This window comes from Geotrypetes seraphini, chromosome 2 (assembly GCF_902459505.1).
Source record: "Geotrypetes seraphini chromosome 2, aGeoSer1.1, whole genome shotgun sequence".
NCBI classification, from domain to species: Eukaryota; Metazoa; Chordata; class Amphibia; order Gymnophiona; family Dermophiidae; genus Geotrypetes; species Geotrypetes seraphini.
In genome coordinates, this window is record NC_047085.1 from 937,516 (window position 1) to 955,573 (window position 18,058).

An 18,058-nucleotide genomic window follows, 5' to 3' on the forward strand; every position below is an offset into this window, starting at 1 on the left:
GGGCAAGTGACAAAAGAAAAAGGTAATTCCAGGACAACACACACCATAGACATGAGCTGGAGGAGCGCCTAGAGCGGCAGAAGGCTAGTGAGTCACCCGGATGTTGGCAGTCAGCAGGCCGGATGAAAGAGATGCTTTTAGAGAGGTGGCTAGAGAGGGGGGAGGAGGCGGCGAGACCTTGGTTAGAGCGTCACCGCGCTGATAGGCGTTCGGAGGTGTTACATCTGCGTCACTTGAAATAGCGGTAAATTTTCTACATCTTGGCTTGTTGGGACGCGGAAGCGGATTTACAAGGGAGGGGGAGAGGATTCTGTTTAAAGTGGGAAGGGGTTGCGTTCACCGTCAACGCCTCGAAAATTGTTCGTTTCCCTAAAATGACAGTTGCATAATAAGTGGCCTTTTGGCAAAATGCTTGACTTGCACCGAGTGGGGAGGACGGTGCAACTGGCCAAACAACAGACTTTGCTCCAGCTTCTCCCTACTATGGGCATATAATATAATCCTAAAGTTCTCTAGACTAGTCTAATATATTCCTAGTAGGGCTTACTAAGGTTGAATGAATTAATCATCTCAATAAGAATAAGTCCAGCAGCAAGAGGGGCACTATCCAGTCTATTGCAGTCTAATGCTTATTCCTCTTTAGATTTCCCTGTCAGTGATGTATGATTGATTTTTAAATTCTTTATTCATTTTTTAATCTTACAACAAGTGTACAAATAACATTTAAAATTAAATACATCACTTGAATTTCTTTCTAGAATAACATCAAATAAATACATTTATTCCCTTCCCACCCACCCTTTCCTTTATCATTCAATCAAAAATATACAAATATAACTATAGTAAAACTTTAATTCACCCTCCTCCCCCCATTTGCAAATATACTTTCAATAGAAAATGGTGTCTACTCATTACAGTAAGTCATCAATGGCCCCCAGATCTTTTTAAATTTATTATAATACCCTTTTTGAATAGCAATTATGCTTTCCATTTTATAAATGTGACATAACGAATTCCACCAGAAGGTATAATTTAATCTACTGCAGTTTTCCCAATTACTTGTGATATTTTGAATGGCAACCCCTGTCATAATCAATAAAAGTTTATAGTTTGATGAAATCTGACTTTTTGTTCTCATTGATGTACCGAATAGAATCTTATCATATGATAATACTACATGATTCTCTAATAAACAATTAATTTGGGACCAAATTGATTTCCAAAAGGCCATGATAAAGGGACACTAGAATAATAAATGATCTAGAGTCCCTGCTTCAAGTTTACAATGCCAGCATCTATTAGACTTAGAGCTGTCTAACTTTTGTAATCAAACTGGGGTCCAAAATGCTCTATGCAACAGAAAGAGCCAAGTTTGTCTCATAGATGCAGACACTGTACACCTCATCATCCAAGACCAAATTCGTGACCATTGAGACGCCGAAATTTGATGCTTAATCTCAATGCTCCAAATATCTTTGAGGCCGGTCTTTGGTTTTTTATTTTTAAATCCTGTTATCAATTTATACCACTGTGCGGCCTGGTGTCCCAAGAAATCCGCCTGAAAGCACAAGAATTCCAGACTATATTGATTATTAAGATTCTTCCATTCAGGGAACCCCTCCTGAATAGCCTGCTTCAGTTGTAACCATTTAAAACTTTGTGTTTTATTAAGACCATATTTTTGCTGCAACTGTGAAAAATCAAGCAGTTTACCATTTAAAATAACATTGTTTAAAACCCGTATGCCTGCAATAATCCAATGCTTCCAGACGACTTTAAATCCGCCAATTTGAATCTTGGAGTTAAGCCATATAGATTGATTTGTTGATTTTAGTATTGGGTTAAGTGTTAAATTACTTACATATCGTAATGTTTTCCACATGTCTATTAATATTCTATTATCTTTATATAATCTAGACATCTTAATACTGAGAACATGACATAAATGTAAAGGGAACATGAGTCGCCATTCCAAATATAACCAATCTAGGACATTTTTCATGAGCTCTGGGAGGACCCAATACATACCCTGGCGTAGAATATAGGCTTGATGATACCTATAAAAATTTGGGAAATTTACCCCACCCTCTCTAATTGATTTTTGTAGAGATACTAAAGCAATTCTAGGCTTTTTACCCAGCCAAATAAATTTTGTAAGAATACCATTTAACTTTTTATAAAAGGACCCATGAAAAAAACTGGCATCATATCATTTGATAACAAACCACAGGCAAAGCCTGTCTGGGGAGCATTTTTTTTTTAAAAAACGTGCATCCCAATTGGCTGATTAGACAGCTGTAGGACGCCTACAGCTGCCTAAAATCGGGACGCACTATGTAGAATCAGGGCCTAAGTGGCAGAATTTCTGATTTACTCCAATTGATCTTATATCCTGAAAATTTTCCAAATTTCTCTATTAATTCAAGCAATCATGGCATGGAAGTTTCTGGATTCCTTAAATAAAGCAGTATATCATCTGCATAGGCAGAGACTTTGTATTCCCAGTCTGTACGAAGAATACCTTGTTTCCCCTTTGCTTGTTGAATAGCTAATAACAAGGGTTCTAATACAATATCAAAAAGCAAAGGAGATAATGGACAGCCTTGTCTAACCCCCCCTCCGCAAGTTAAAACACTCTGATAAATTATTATTAATATACATTCTTGCAGTTGGGGAGTTATACAATGATTGAATCATTTGTATAAATCCAGAACCTATACCAAACCATTCTAGAGCTTTTGATTAAATGTTAAAGAAAAGGGGGGGGAGGAAATAAATTTATATATTTGATGTTATATTAGAAAGAAATTCAAGTGATGTATTTAATTTCAAATGTTTTATTATTTGTACACTTGATGTAAGATTAAAAATGAATAAAGAATAAAAAAAAAAAAGAATTGATCATTTGATGTGTATGTGGTTTTGCCTTAATTTTTGATATTTTATATTGGGGGTCTATGATGTTGTCCATCATATAAGTATTTCAGGCAATCTTTTTTTTTTTTTAAATTCTTTATTCATTTTTAATCTTACATCAAGTGTACAAATAATAAAACATTTGAAATTAAATACATCACTTGAATTTCTTTCTAGTATAACATCAAATAAATAAATTTATTCCCTCCCCACCCACCCTTTTCTTTAGCAATTAATCAAAAATATACAAAAATAAATATTCTTTTCTATTGATTAAACCTACAGTAAAATTTTAATTCACTTGCATGCTTGTCCATAATGCACCTCCATTATATGCATATCTCTCATGCATTTTCATTAGGGCTATCCCAAAAACTCAACTGGCCTGGTGGTCATCCAGGACAGGGTTGGGAACCACTGGTTTAAGGTAAGACCTCAATGGCTACATCTGTACAGAGCAAAATCTGTTGTCATACAGAATTCCAATGTAGCTAGCCTCCTCATTGGTCTTCCCTTCGCTATTTCACTTGGATTAAATATTCTCTTAGATTAAATATTCTTAAAATCAGTATATCTTTATATATTAAATTAATAATTTAGCTTTCTTTATCTGGGCGTTTAAACAGGAGTCCTCCATTTTCCTACTGGCCATAACTCTCCCTATGCAACCTAGCATCCTTCTAGCTTTCTCTGTCACCTTTTCAACCTGTTTGGCCAGGTTGAAAAGGTGACGGCGAAAGCTAGAAGGCAAAAGTTTATCCCAGTGGGAGCTCAGCTGTTTCACTAATTAAAGCTTTCGATTGGTCTTGGGTGTTTGAAGTTCACAGTATCTCTCATTAGTGATATCAGTATATCTCTTACTTCAGTGTTTGTATGCCATACAATTCTGTAGGCCACACCTTCAAAAAGATATAAAAAGGATGGAGTCTGTCCAGAGGAAGGCTACTAAAATGGTATGTGGTCTTCATCATAAGGCATATGGGCCAGACTTAAAGATCTCAATCTGTATACTTTGGAGGAAAGGCGGGAAAGGGAAGATGTGATGAGATGTTTAAATTCCTACGCAATGTAAATGCGCATGAGTCAAGTCTCTTTCATTTGAAAGGAAACTCAGCAATGAGAGGGCATAGGATGAAGTTAAGAGGTGATAGGCTCTGGAGTAATCTAAGGGAATACTTTTTTACAGAAAGGGTGGTAGATGTTTGGAAGTCTCCCTGAAGAGGTGGTGGCGACAGAGACTATGTCTGAATTCAAGAAGGTCTGGGATAGGCATGTGGGATCTCTCGGAGAGAAAAAAAGAGATAATGGTTACTGCGGATGGGCAGACTAGATGGACCATTTGGCCTTTATCTGCCATCATGTTTCTATATGCTGAGTAGCTTTGCTGTACTGCTCACAGCAACAGTGACTAACCAACCTGCCTTTTGTGATCTAAGCAACTCTTACATCATCATCTCATCTTTAGTGATGTAGAAGGGCCTTGAGCTTGGGAGCCACCTGCTTGCTGATGGAAAAAACACCATTGCTGACCTGTTTGTAACAGGTGTTTTCCATAGATAGTTTCATTATTTTGTGAGCTGTGCAACTAACTGAGGAAACTGTTGCGTGTGAGAAGGCCTACACATGCTGAGACAGTTGTAAGCTGTGTGAGAGCTGTTTCATCCCAATACAGCGCAGTAATGTCAGCTTCAGTTTTGCTAGATGCTGGGTACAGAAAACACCTGTTCAGGTGAGCAGATTTGTTTTCTAGCTGAAGGCAGGTAAATGAAGGCAGATAAAGACCATATGACCTATCTAGTCTGCATAACCATGCCATCTAGTCTCTTAGAGATCCAACTTACTTGTCCCAAGCTTTCTTGAATTGAGATACACTTCTTTTCACCACCACTTTCACCAGGAGGCCATTCCATGCATTCACCACCCTTTCTGTGACAAAAGTATTTTCTGAGGTTACATCTGATTCTAATACAAGTTAATCGATTTGTCAGGGACCTGGGGGTCACTCGCTGAAGTTACAAGGAAATACTTTTAAAACCAATAGGAGGAAATATTTTTTCACTCAGAGAACAGTTAAGCTATGGAACAAAATTGCCAGAAATTGTGGTAAGAGACAATAGTGTAGTTGGTTTTAAGAAAGGTTTGGACAATTTCCTGGAGAAAAAATTACATTACATTACATTACATTTGTGATTTCTATTCCGCCTGTGCCTTGCGGTTCTAAGCGGATTACAGTTAAAAGAGATCAGGACATTACCGAGAGAATTACATTACAACGATTTAAGTAAATTACATGTTGTGGTATAGAAATACAAGTATAAGATATCTGGATTTATCGATAGAATAGCTTGACAGGGTTCAAGTAGTTACAAGGTTCAGTGGGGAAAACAATATAGGCAACTGAAGAAAGATACCTAACTTTGAAGGAATCAGTTGAGTGGATACCTAAGGGAGATGCTTATTTAGGAGAAGGTTAAATGGATACCTAAGGGAGATGCTTATTTAGGAGTTTGGATATTTTTGGTAAATGCGGTTCAAGGGGATGACTAGTGTGTTATTTGCTGGGGAGAGTGCATGTGTGATTGGGGAGGGGAATATTAAGTAAGGACGTGTTTTTTGAAAAGAAATGTTTTGATTTCTTTCCAAAACACTTTGATGTCTGTTGTTTTGATCATCAGTTTGGTGATGGTGGGGTCAATTTTCGCTGCCTGAGTTGCTAGAAAAATCCATTGAGGAAGACATGGGGGAAGGCACTGCTTGCCCTGAATAGGTAGCATGGAATGTTGCCACTCTTTTTGGTTTTTTGACAAGTATTTGTGACCTAGATTGACTACCGTGAAGACAGGATATTGGGCTAGATCAGGGGTCTCAAAGTCCCTCCTTGAGGGCTGCAATCCAGTCGGGTTTTCAAGATTTCCCCAATGAGTATGCATGAGATCTATTTGCATGCACTGCTTTCAATGCATATTTATTGGAGAAATCTTGAAAACCCAACTGGATTGCGGCCCTCAAGGAGGGACTTTGAGATCCCTGGGCTAGATGGACTATTTGTCTGACACATAAGAACGCCGATAACAACCTCCTGAGCTTTTCTTCAAGTAGGCTACATACTACTTTCACTCGTATCACTTACACAGCTTCGATATTTTTCCTCTGTTATCTCCTCTCTTCATACATTCTAAAGCCTCCCAGTCACACAAACACAGGCATAAATATGGATCTTCAAAAAATTCAAACGCAACTAAATCATAGACCTGTCTCTCATAAACCCTTCAGATCAATCCCTTGTTCTCTCCTAGCCATTCCCACCCACTTACCTCACTCAACCGACATAATCCATATCAACTCTCTAAAATTAAAATTAGGTTTAATCAATACAAGATCACTTAAAACGAAACATCACCTCATTAAAGATACTATTCTTCAACAAAACTTTCACATCCTCTGCATAACGGAAACATGGTTATCTGAAGGGGAAGAAGCATACCTTTCCTTCTGCTGTCCCCCCAATTACGATTTTGTTTGGAACCATCGCCATAAACGCAAAGGCGGGGGGCTAGCCATAATCTTTCTTAAAAATTTAATTAAACTTCATGACCAATCAGTTATCAATTCCACTATTGAATATCTTCACTTCAAAGCAAACTCTCTAAACAACACTGACTTTCTGTTACTATATATCCCCCCTCCAATTGACTATGCAAAACTATCCCTACTTCATAATCTACTCTTTGATTTTTGTTCAACAGCTAACTGTCCAATCATTCTGGGCGACTTTAATATCCATTTTGACAATTATAATAACCCTCAAACCGTGGAAACCATCAATTTGTTCAATGACCTTGATCTACGAATACTGATACATGAACCCACCCATCAAGCCAAACACACATTAGATATGATTCTTATTCCTGCTTCGCAATCCTTATCCCACTCGATACCGAATATTCTTGCTATCCCTTGGTCTGATCATCACTTAATCTCTGTAAATCTTTTTTTCCCCAATCAAAAATCATTAAACCACTCTTTTCAAACTAAAACAGTCACATATAGGGATTTCTCCCATTTAGAAAGCTCTGACATATCTTCTATATTCAGTCCCTCTATCACTATTCCATCATTTGAAACTATTGAAGATCAACTCCATTATTGGAACTCTAACCTAGAATCTATATTAAATATTAAAACACCAATAATAACGAAAACAATAATCAATAGAAAAATAAAAAATCCATGGTACTCTAAAAAGCTATCCTTAATAAAAAAACAACTTCGGGCTGCAGAAAGGAAATGGCGTTCTGCCAAAACTTCTTTCAATCTTCAAAAATTTAGGGATACCTCTCTGTATTATAAAAGCGAAATCAATCAAGAAAAAAAGTCTTACTATAATAATAAAATTCAAAAGGCCAAAAATTCTTCTGTCCTTTTTAACATTCTAAAATCTGTTAATCCGGAACAAAGAAATAAAAAAACATCAATGCAAAAATCAATACTAACATCACAAGAACTTGCGGATCATTTTTGTCAAAAGATATTGAAAATAAGACAAACTTTCTCAAATAACATATCAGCCTTTGCTAATTGTGAAAACTTATCATCAGAAAATCTCATTCCAACATCCAAATGCTTAAATTTCAGAACTCCAACCATAACCGACATTGAAAGACATCTTAAGTCAATTAACCTAAAAGGTTCTCCTATGGAATTAATCCCTCCATTTTACTTAAAAAAATTCTTTTCTAATTTTGGTCCATTTATTCTATCACTTATACTAAAAAGTTTTTCTACTGCAACTGTTCCTAGGGCTTGGAAATCCTCTTTTGTTTCACCAATTGTTAAAGACTTTAAATCTAGTCTAGATGACCCATCCAACTACCGTCCCATATCAAATCTACCATTTCTAATGAAATTGACGGAAAAACTAGTTTTCGAACAGCTTTCAGAATTCATTGAATCCACTAACGCATTACACCCCAACCAAACAGGTTTTCGAAAATATCATAACACCGAGTATTCCATGATTGGCCTTGTTACAAATATTCACTATTTTCTGGACCATCACAAATCCGTAGCACTCTTTTCCTTGGACTTATCTGCAGCATTCGACACCATAGACCACGAAATTCTTCTCTACCGTCTGCAATCATTAGGGATTGACGGCCAAATCTTACAATGGCTAACATCCTTCCTTTCAAACCGATCCATGAGAGTTAAATTTAATGAGTCTTACTCCGATAATTTTTCCCTATCTTCTGGTGTTCCACAAGGATCTATATTATCCCCTCTGCTATTTAATATCTTTTTATCCCCATTTATCACCATGTCTCAGTCATTAGGATTTACAACTTTCTCATATGCAGACGATATTCAATTACTGCATCCTCTTAACCCAGAAAACATTGAAGAAATAAATACGATTACTAGCAAATTAGAAAAAATGAAAACATGGTTAAACAATAACAAATTAGCTTTAAACACTCAAAAAACAAAAACCATGCTTTTTACTTGGAAGGGAGACATACTCCAAAAAATACCATTCAAACTTGACAATAATCCATTAGAATCAGTATCCAAATTGAAAATCCTCGGTGTTATAATCGATGTTGATTTATCCTTTCATGACCATATCAGTGCAATAGTTAAAACCTGTTTTTACAGATTACGGCTTCTACGCTCGATTTCTACTTTCTTGGAAACTAAATCTCTCAACATCTTAATTCACTCTCTCATCATTTCCAAACTGGACTATTGTAACGCGCTTCTTATTAACATAACCCAAAAAGAAAATAGACGTCTCCAAATTATACAGAATACAGCAGTTAAATTAATATTTAATGCAAAGAAATTTGACCACGTTTCACCTTTACTAATTAAATTACACTGGCTGCCCATAACCCATCGAATCACCTTTAAAATATTATTTTTAGTTTATAAAACGTTAAGCACCAATGAACCTCAATTTATCTCAAAAATGATTGTCCCACATAATCCTGCTCGTTCCTTAAGATCTTCTTCATCTAATTTGCTTTCTGTCCCATCACTAAGAATCATAGGTACTAGACGCAATGACATATTTTCAGTAAAAGCTCCCACACTATGGAATGCCCTCCCAAATTTTATTAAAAATGAAACCGACCATGTAGTATTTAAGAAAAACTTGAAAACATATTTATTCCAGGACGCTTTTGACCTATAAAACATTGTCCTTCTAGATTCCTGTATTTTTCTTTCTTTTTTCACTTAACCCCATTACTACCTAATTTGTTTTTACCCTTCGATGTTAAACTCTAACAAATAATAAGATTGTAATTTCTTCCCTCCCTTCCCACCCTTTCTTGTTTGTCAATCTCCTGTTTGTCCTAAAAGTGAATTTATTAAATTAAATGTATGTCTGTCTTTTAAGTGACCTTGTAACCTAAAATGTATTACCACACTCTGATGGTATTTTAACTGTACATCGCTTAGATATCTGGATAAGCGATTCATCAAATAAAGGCAAACTTGAAACTTGAAACTTGAAACTTGAAACATAAGCAATGCCTCCGCTGGGTAGACCTGAGGTCCATCATGCCCAGCAGTCCGCTCACACGGTGGCCCAACAGGTCCAGGACCTGTTCAGTAATCCTCTATCTATACCTCTCTATCCCTTTTTCCAGCAGGAAATTGTCCAATCCTTTCTTGAACCCCAGTACCGTACTCTGCCCTATTACGCCCTCTGGAAGCGCATTCCAGGTGTCCACCACACGTTAGGTAAAGAAGAACTTCCTAGCATTCATTTTGAATCTCTCCCCTTTCAACTTTTCCAAATGCCCTTTTGTTCTCTTATTTTTCGAAAGTTTGAAAAATCTGTCCCTCTCTACTCTCTCTATGCCCTTCATGATCTTGTAAGTCTCTGTCATATCCCCTCTAAGTTTCCTCTTCTTCAGGGAAAAGAGTCCCAGTTTCTCCAATCTCTCAGCATATGAAAGGTTTCCATACCTTTTATTAGACGTGTTGCTCTCCTCAGAATCCTCTCGAGTAATGCCATATCCTTCTTAAGGTACAGCAACCAATATTGGACACAGTACTCCAAATGCGGACGCACTTGCCCGATACCTAGCATTCTATTCGCTCTCTTAGCTGCCGTTGCGCACTGTGCAGTCTGCTTCATTGTCATATTCACCATTATCCCCAAGTCCCTTTCTTGGGTACTCTCCTTCAATAACATCCCTCCCATTGTATAGCTGTACCTCGGGTTTCTGCTTCCCACATGTAGTACTTTACATTTCTCAACGTTGAACTTCATCTGCCATCTCATCGCCCATTCCCCTAGTTTGTTCAAGTCCCTTTGCAATTCTTCGCAGTCCTCTTTAGTCCGAGCTCCACTAAATAGTTTGGTGCCGTCCACAAATTTTATTATCTCACACTTTGTCCCTGTTTCTAAATCATTTATAAATATATTAAATAGCAGCGGCCCAAGCACCGAGCCCTGCGGGACATCACTCATGACCCTCCTCCAGTCCGAGCAGTGGCCCTTCACTCCTACCCTCTGTTTCCTACTCGCCAACCAGTTTCTGATCCATCTATGTACGTCTCCTTCCACCCCATGGTTCTTCAGTTTCCGAAGTAGGCGTTCATGGGGTTCCTTGTCAAAGGCTTTTTGGAAATCTAGATATATGATGTCTATGAGGTCTCCTCTGTGCATGCGTTTGTTAATTCCTTCGAAGAAGTGCAATAAGTTCATTAGGCACGATCTCCCCTTGCAGAAACCATGTTGGCAGGTTATCAGAAGTTTGTTTCTTTCAAAATGTTCATCAATGTTGTCTTTTATCAGTGCTTCCGCCATTTTCCCTGGAATAGAGGTCTATAGTTTCCTGGGTCACCTCTTGATCCCTTTTTAAAGATGGGCGTAATGTTGGCTATCTTCCAATCCTCAGGGATCACGCCTGTTTTCAGGGATAGATTGCAAATTTGCTGCAGTAGTTCCGCTATCTCCTCCTTTAGTTCTTTCAGAACCCTTGGATGGATTCCGTCTGGACCTGGGGATTTGTCAGTTTATAATTTTTCTAGCTGCCTGCGTACGTCTTCAAGGCTAACTTCCATGGATGTTAATTTTTCTGCTTGATCTCCATTGAAGATTTGCTCGGGTTCCGGTATGTTGGATGTGTCTTCATTTGTAAATAAAGACGAAAAGAACACGTTAAGTCTTTCTGCTACTTCTTTCTCCTCCTTCACCACTCCCTTCCTGTCTCCGTCGTCCAGCAGTCCCACCTCCTCCCTAGCTGGCTGCTTCCCTTTAACATATCTAAAGAATGGTTTGAAATTTTGTGCTTCCCTGGCTAGCCTCTCTTCATACTCTCTTTTGGCTTTTCGAACCACTCGGTAACATTCTTTTTGATACTTCCTGTGCTCTTTCCAGTTCCCCTTAGTTTTGTCTTTCCTTAGCGCTGGCAGCAGATGAATCCAGAGACCAGTGGGATAGCACATACCTACCAGCAGGTGGTGATAGAGCTTGATTTTCAGGAGTATATCTGGATGGAACTCCCTCTTGCCAATCATTACATTACATCACATAAGTGATTTCTATTCTGCCTATACCTTGCGATTCTAAGCGGATTACATTTGAAGATAGCTGGACATTTCCAGGAGATTACATTACATTGAACAAAGATGGTTTTAGGTTACATATTGAGATTTCGGACGTTTTGAAACATTGAGGAGACCTAACTAGTAGGTTACAATACTTTGAAAGAATCTGGAATCCGGTTATATATTGAGGATTCAGTATAGAGACATTACATTACATTACATTACATTAGGGATTTCTATTCCGCCATTACCTTGCGGTTCAAGGCGGATTACAAAAGGTTAATTTAAAAAGAACAGAGTTACAATGATTAGCTAGAGAGGTAGATTGTAGGTCTTATAAACATTTTGCGGGTTGTTGAGGGTTAGGTGGTTTGTAAGAGAGTTAATAGGTGGTCATAGTGGAGATTCTTTTGTTGTTATTAGTGTAGTAATGGGTAGATCAAATGTCAGTTTTAGAGTTACTAAGAGGTCGTGGTGTTATTGCTGCTTCAGGAATTTCTTGAAAAGTGTGGTTTTTATTTCTTTTCTGAACGTCCTATAGTCTGGGGTGGTCATCAGAAGGTTGGAGATCTGGTTGTCCAGCCTTGCGGCTTGAGTGGCTAGGAGGCCGTCGTGTAGTTTTGTTCTTTTTACTTCCTTGATTGGGGGGGGTATGAATGGGGAGTGCGTTTTTCTGTGTCTGGTAGTGGGTGCTTGGATGAGGCGATTGTTCAAATATGATGGGCTGTCTCCGTGTAGGGTTTTAAATAGTATGCAGTAGAATTTGAATTGGATTGTTACCAGAAGGGTAGTAAGTTCACGAGGAACATACAGAAGGGATAGGAAAAAAGGGAGGGAATTAGGTTGATGGGATGTGTTTTTTTGAATAGTAGTGTTTTGATTTCTTTTCGGAACGCTTTATATTCAGTTGTTGTGGTCAGCAGCTTGGAGATGGAGGGGTCAAGTTTCGCTGCCTGCGTCGCTAGGAGGTTGTCATATAGTGGTGGGTATGTGAATGGGAGCTGGGTTCTCGTTATTCTGGGTGAAAGGTTTTGGATTATTCGATTGTTTAGATAGATGAGTGCAGTTCCGTGCGTTACTTTAAATAGTAGACAGTATAATTTGAATTGGGTTCTTGCTCGTATCGGTAGCCATTGTGAGTCTAGATAGGCATTGGTGATGTGATCAAATTTTCCAAGTGAATAGATAAGTCTGAGAGCTGTGTTCTGAATGGTCTGTAGTTGTTTAATCATGTTGGTGGGGCATGGTAGATAGAGGATGTTGCAGTAGTCTACCAGTCCTAGCACAAGGGATTGGACTATGATCCTGTATTCTTTGTCAAAGAATTTTCTTATTTTTCGTAGGTTGCGCATGGTGAAGAATGCTTTTTGGGTAGTTTTGTTGATTTGTGTCTGCATTGTGCAGCATCTGTCTATCAGTACTCCCAGAATTTTGAGCGTGGTCTGTATTGGGTATTTGGTTGCTTTTACTTCCAGTTCAGTTAAGGATGTTTTTTTTGTCCTTTTCTAGCAGTAAAAATTTGGTTTTATCCGAGTTCAGCTTCAGTTTGTGATTTGTCATCCATTTTTCCACTGTTTCCAGGGTCAGTATGCTCTATCTCCAGCAGATTGGATGGTGGCTATCATTCTGGTTCCTGGTTGCTGCTCCTGAGGACGGAAGGCTAGTTGCTTCTGTTGCTGCGGCTTCAGTTGAGCCTTGGAGTGTTGGCCGGACTGGGGCAACACCTGGGCCCACCCAGGTCCCTTCCCCACCCTCCCTACCATTATAGAGAAGGCTGAGTGGGTTGGAAGTTCCTTTCCCATTAAAAAAAAAAACCCTGATCCTGGGTGCCGGCGACTGTACGCTACAGCACAAGCTTCTCCCTTTGCCTTCCGGTGAGACAAGGAGCAAGTGAGTAATTTGGTATTTATTTCTGGTTTTTGCCGGGTTGTTGACCGAAGGGGGCACGTATGGCAACAGAGGCGGTTAAAAGGTGTTCTTGCTGTGGGAAGTGGAGGACGCCAGCGGGAATTTGTGTGGCAAGTTGTGCGGGGGACACAGGAGTGAGTTGCGGCACTGGAGGGCGCATCTTTTTCCCCCGCATCCGTGGCTGCTGATTTGAAAGCTCCGTTGCAGGAACGGCTGTTCACCTGAGCGAGTCCGATGGTGGGGGGGGGGAGGGAAAGTGCAGGGGGAACTGAGGTTGGAAGGTTGGCAATTTAGTTCTTTGCCTTTCTCCCCGGAGTTTGTCTTTTTGATGCACAAAGCTTTTTTGTTACAGAAGGCAAACTCCGGTAAAGAGGGAGAAGGGGCAGGGGATGCCTCGGTTCCGGCTCTGCAGGTCCAGTCTCAGGTTGATGAAGGGGAAGATAGGGCCAAGCGGCGCAAGATAATGCTAGACGCAGAGGAAGAGCAGGATTCTTACCCTAATCTAGCTCTCACTTTGTTTGGGGCCACTGGAGATTCCAGCGGGCCCGAGGCAGAGTTGGATGAATTGGTGGTGGCTGAGGGTGATGATCCGGAGTTTCTGAGGTTGTTCCATAGAGAGGAGCTGCCGGCATTTATTTCTAAGGCCTTGGAGTGCCTTCATATTTTTCAGTAAGACCCAGGGGTTGCGACAACGCCCAACCCCTTAATGGCAGGCACTAGGAAGCCTCCTAAGTTGTTTCCAGTGCATGAGGCCATGCAGGAATTGATTTCTGTGGAATGGGTCACACCGGAGAATGGGCTCAGGGTAGCCAAGGCTATGAGACAATTGTATCCGGTACCAGGAGGATTTGGTGCACTTCAGGCTGCCCAGGGTGGATGCGCTATTAGCAGCAATAGCTAGGAAGACCATGCTGCCTGTAGAAGGTGGAGTGGCACTTAGAGATCCTCAGGATAAAAGAATAGAAGCTTCCTTGAAAGCATCTTTTGGGGTGGCAGCCCTGACTCTACAGGCAGCTGTGTGCAGTTCTTATGCGGCACGGGCTTGCCTTCGGTGGGTCCAACAGATCATGGATGGTCTGATGGTGTCAGGGGACTCTTTGCCCCGGGAGTTTCTGGAAGTAGAGTCAGGGCTGGCATATCTGGCCTTATATGATATGGTCAGGGCCTCAGCAAAACAATTGGCTCTGTCTGTAGTCTCCAGGCGGCATTTGTGGCTGTGAGATTGGGCAGCAGATATCGCCTCTAAATCTCGTTTAGTAAGGCTTCCTTTTAAAGGCCAGTTGTTGTTTGGTGCAGACCTGGATAAACTAGTGAAGGATTTTGGTGATGCCAAATCCCAGAGGTTGCCCGAGGACAGACCTAGAGGAGCAAATAAGTCATCCTCGGCTAGGCCACATTTTAGGGATGCCAGAAGGTATGGGCCAGGGAAGGCGGCATACAGAGCCTCATTTAGTGTGTCATATAATTCTAAATGTGTTCTCAGAGACGTAGCTAAGATGGAAAAGAACCACAAATATGTAAAATATAAACAGAATATGGACTCTTTTGAATTCAGAGCTATCAATGAACTCAAGAAAAACACCGATTTAGTTATCAAACCTGCAGATAAGGGAGGGGGCATAGTACATATGGATAGAGAGAAGTATGTTAACGAGATCCATAGACAGATCACAGACATCACTTTCTATATACCCCTGGACTACAATCCTACGCCTCAACTAATGGAAGAAATTATATTCAAATGATTTTTATTATTTCAACCAGAACATACAAATATAAGTTGCATACAAATCCACAGAATAACAGTGCAAGCTTACCCCCTCCCCGCCCCTCCCCTCCCTCCCTTCCCACCCCACCCCAAAAGTCCAATGCCACTACCATGACTGAGAGTGAAAGGTAGTCCTAACAATTCAAGAGTCTACTGCGAGCATACGGTGTGAGGTCCTGCCAGAAGCATTCCCAGGTCTGACAGAATCTGTGGCCCGGTCCACGATCTAAATCTCCCACTAGTCTCCGCTCCAGTGTCGCATGAACAATCATCAACGCTCTCCATTGAGCGTAGGAAGGAGGATCTCGGGACAGCCAGTTAGTAAGAATTGCTTTCTTCCCCATCAAAAGCACTCTCGTGACAAAAGCTGACATTCCTTTGGGTTTGGGCGCGGCTATATTATAATGTCCAAATAAAGCTGTCGGTTGTGGGAGCCAACGCCTCCACCAAAGCTGCGTAATATAGTGCCCTAAATGTCGCCAGAACTGTTGAATTTTGGGGCAAGTCCACAGCATATGTCCCAATGAAGCGTGAGCTTGAGCACATTTCGGGCAAGAGTGAGTGGTTGTAATCCCCATCCGGGCTGCTCATTCCGGCGGGATATAAAGTCTCAAAACAATTTTCAACTGCATTTCCCAGTGGACAATATTAGGAGACACCTTCTGAATATTTTTCAACGTCCTCTGTAGCTGTTGGGCCGTTAGCGTGCAGTGCAAGTCCTCAGCCCATGTTGCCGCCAAGATGGCACAATTGGGGCCAGAGTGTCCATCCCGGATCCCCACTATGTGAAATTGAAGCGGAATCCGCTGTTGTGCAGAAAGGCTAAAGAGTTCTGAAAGAGCCTCCCTGTTATCTTCCTCAAGATGGTGTGCCGGAAGAGATTGAACATAATGTCTAATTTGGTAATATGCAAATAAATCATGGGGTGGTAAAGTAAATGTCCGACGTAAGTCAGCAAAAGTTGCCAGTCTCCCCTCCTCAGAGAATAAATGTAATAGGTATTGAAGTCCCTGCACACCCCACCTCTGGAAGGCGGTATTTTGCAGTCCAGGCTGAAAGGCTCCATTGCCCTGGATGGGTAAGTATAATGAAACCTCAGAAGACAATCTAGCAATTTTGCAAACCCACTTCCAGGCTCGTCGAGCCGGTGCAAATATCGGGTACTGGGCCACCAAAGGACGAAGCCGTGGGTCCGCCACATGCAAGAAATAGCTCACATGAAACGGAGCCAGCAAAGACAACTCCAATGGCGTCGCAGTAAAGTCAGACGTCCCCCCTAAACCAATCGTTAATGTGTCTCATCTGACAAGCAATAGCATACCAATGTACATTTAATAAGCCATAACCCCCTCTATCCCTAGGTAAGCACATTCTAAGGAATTGCATGCGGGGTCGCTTACCTCCCCAAAGAAAATGTTGTAGTCCTTTAATTAGACAGGCTTTATGAGAATAGGATAAAAGCAAGGGCAGGACCTGAAAACGATTCAACCATTTGGGAAAGAGCACCATATTATAAAGAGCCACCCGTCCCGCTACTGTGAGCGGGAAAGTGGACCAGTTATGTAAGTCACGTAAAGTATCCTGGAGTAGTGGAGAGATATTACAGTCATAAAGAGTCTGGAGGTCTCGGGGGATCCAAACCCCCAAGTATCGAATCGAGTGCTCAGCCCATGTGAAAGGGAAATGGCCCCTCCATGTCTGCTGCAGTGTTACCGGACTAGCTAAAGCAACAGATTTCTGATAATTTAAGGTGAAGCCCGAATAAAATCTAAATTCGTTAAGGGATTGTAAAAGATGTCGGATAGAGTGAGAAGGATTAGTTAGCATAAACAAGATGTCATCTGCAAAGGCTAACACCTTTAATGAATGATCCCCGAAGTCCACCCCTACTATATCAGGATCCAGAGATACCGTGCGCAGAAAGGGTTCCAAGTACAATAAAAACAATAGGGGGGACAAAGGACAGCCCTGCCGTGTGCCTCTTTCAATTAATATTGGGTCAGTGATAGTGTCATTAACAAGCAGTCTCGCCCGCGGTGTCGAGTATAACGTGTGTAACGCTGTAGCGAACCAGCCCGAAATTCCCATAAAGTGCAGTAGTTCAAATAGAAATGTCTAGTTAACTTGGTCAAAGGCTTGCGCTGCATCCAGGCTGAGTAAGAGCATCGAGGTGTCATGAGACTGTGTATGGGCCAATGACAAGAGTGCCTTTCGAACGTTGTGGACCGCCTGCCTGCCCTTTACAAAGCCCACCTGTGAAGACGCGATAATGGTCGGGAGAAGGGTGGCTAATCTATCAGCCAATATTTTGGATAAAATTTTTATGTCCACATTTAATAAAGATATGGGTCGATAGGACTCAGGAGCAGTGCTGTCCTTACCTGGCTTCAAAATCAAAGTAATCAAAGCCTCATTCGCCTCTGTGGGAAAATGTTCATCCAGCGTAACCTGCGAATAGTAGTCCCTAAGGAAGGGACTCAGCTGCTCCACTAAAAGTTTATAAAATTCTGCTGTAAAGCCATCCGGCCCCAGAGCCGAGAAATTTCTTTGCTGTTTAATAGCATGTGACAATTCTTTAGGAGTGATGGCTGCATTAAGAAATTCCACATCAGGGTCAGAGAGCGGCATTAGGCCAGAATCCGCCAAATAATCCTGAATGAGCGGAGCAGCTCCCGAGTCCTGGCGCCCATAGATCTTCTGGAAATGAGCCTGAAAAATCTGCGCAATGTGTGCTGTGGAGTGCTGTAGATGTCCCCTATCATCCTTCAGTCCCATTACATAACGATGACCTCGAGCCTGTGTTGTTAACCGAGCTAATAATTTCCCCGCGCGATTACCATAACGATGGTAGCGGTATTTTTGATACAGAAGCATTTTAACCGTACATTCATGGATATAGGA

The 18,058-nt window shown here is 40.8% G+C and overlaps 1 protein-coding gene across 3 annotated transcripts in view; it reads left to right on the forward strand.

The window, feature by feature from the left end:
- Positions 1-18,058, forward strand: part of GRINA (glutamate ionotropic receptor NMDA type subunit associated protein 1) — a 160,816-nt gene that overhangs the window by 21,956 nt on the left and 120,802 nt on the right. Inside the window, exon 1 of one of the 3 annotated variants that reach the window (XM_033933233.1) lies at positions 127-244. The exons of 1 other annotated variant lie outside the window; for it this stretch is intronic. The gene's annotated coding sequence lies outside the window, so the exon portion shown is untranslated. Of the gene's footprint in view, positions 1-126; positions 245-3,322; positions 3,344-18,058 lie in introns of those variants that run through there. One more of the 3 variants, XM_033933236.1, reaches the window with a different exon arrangement.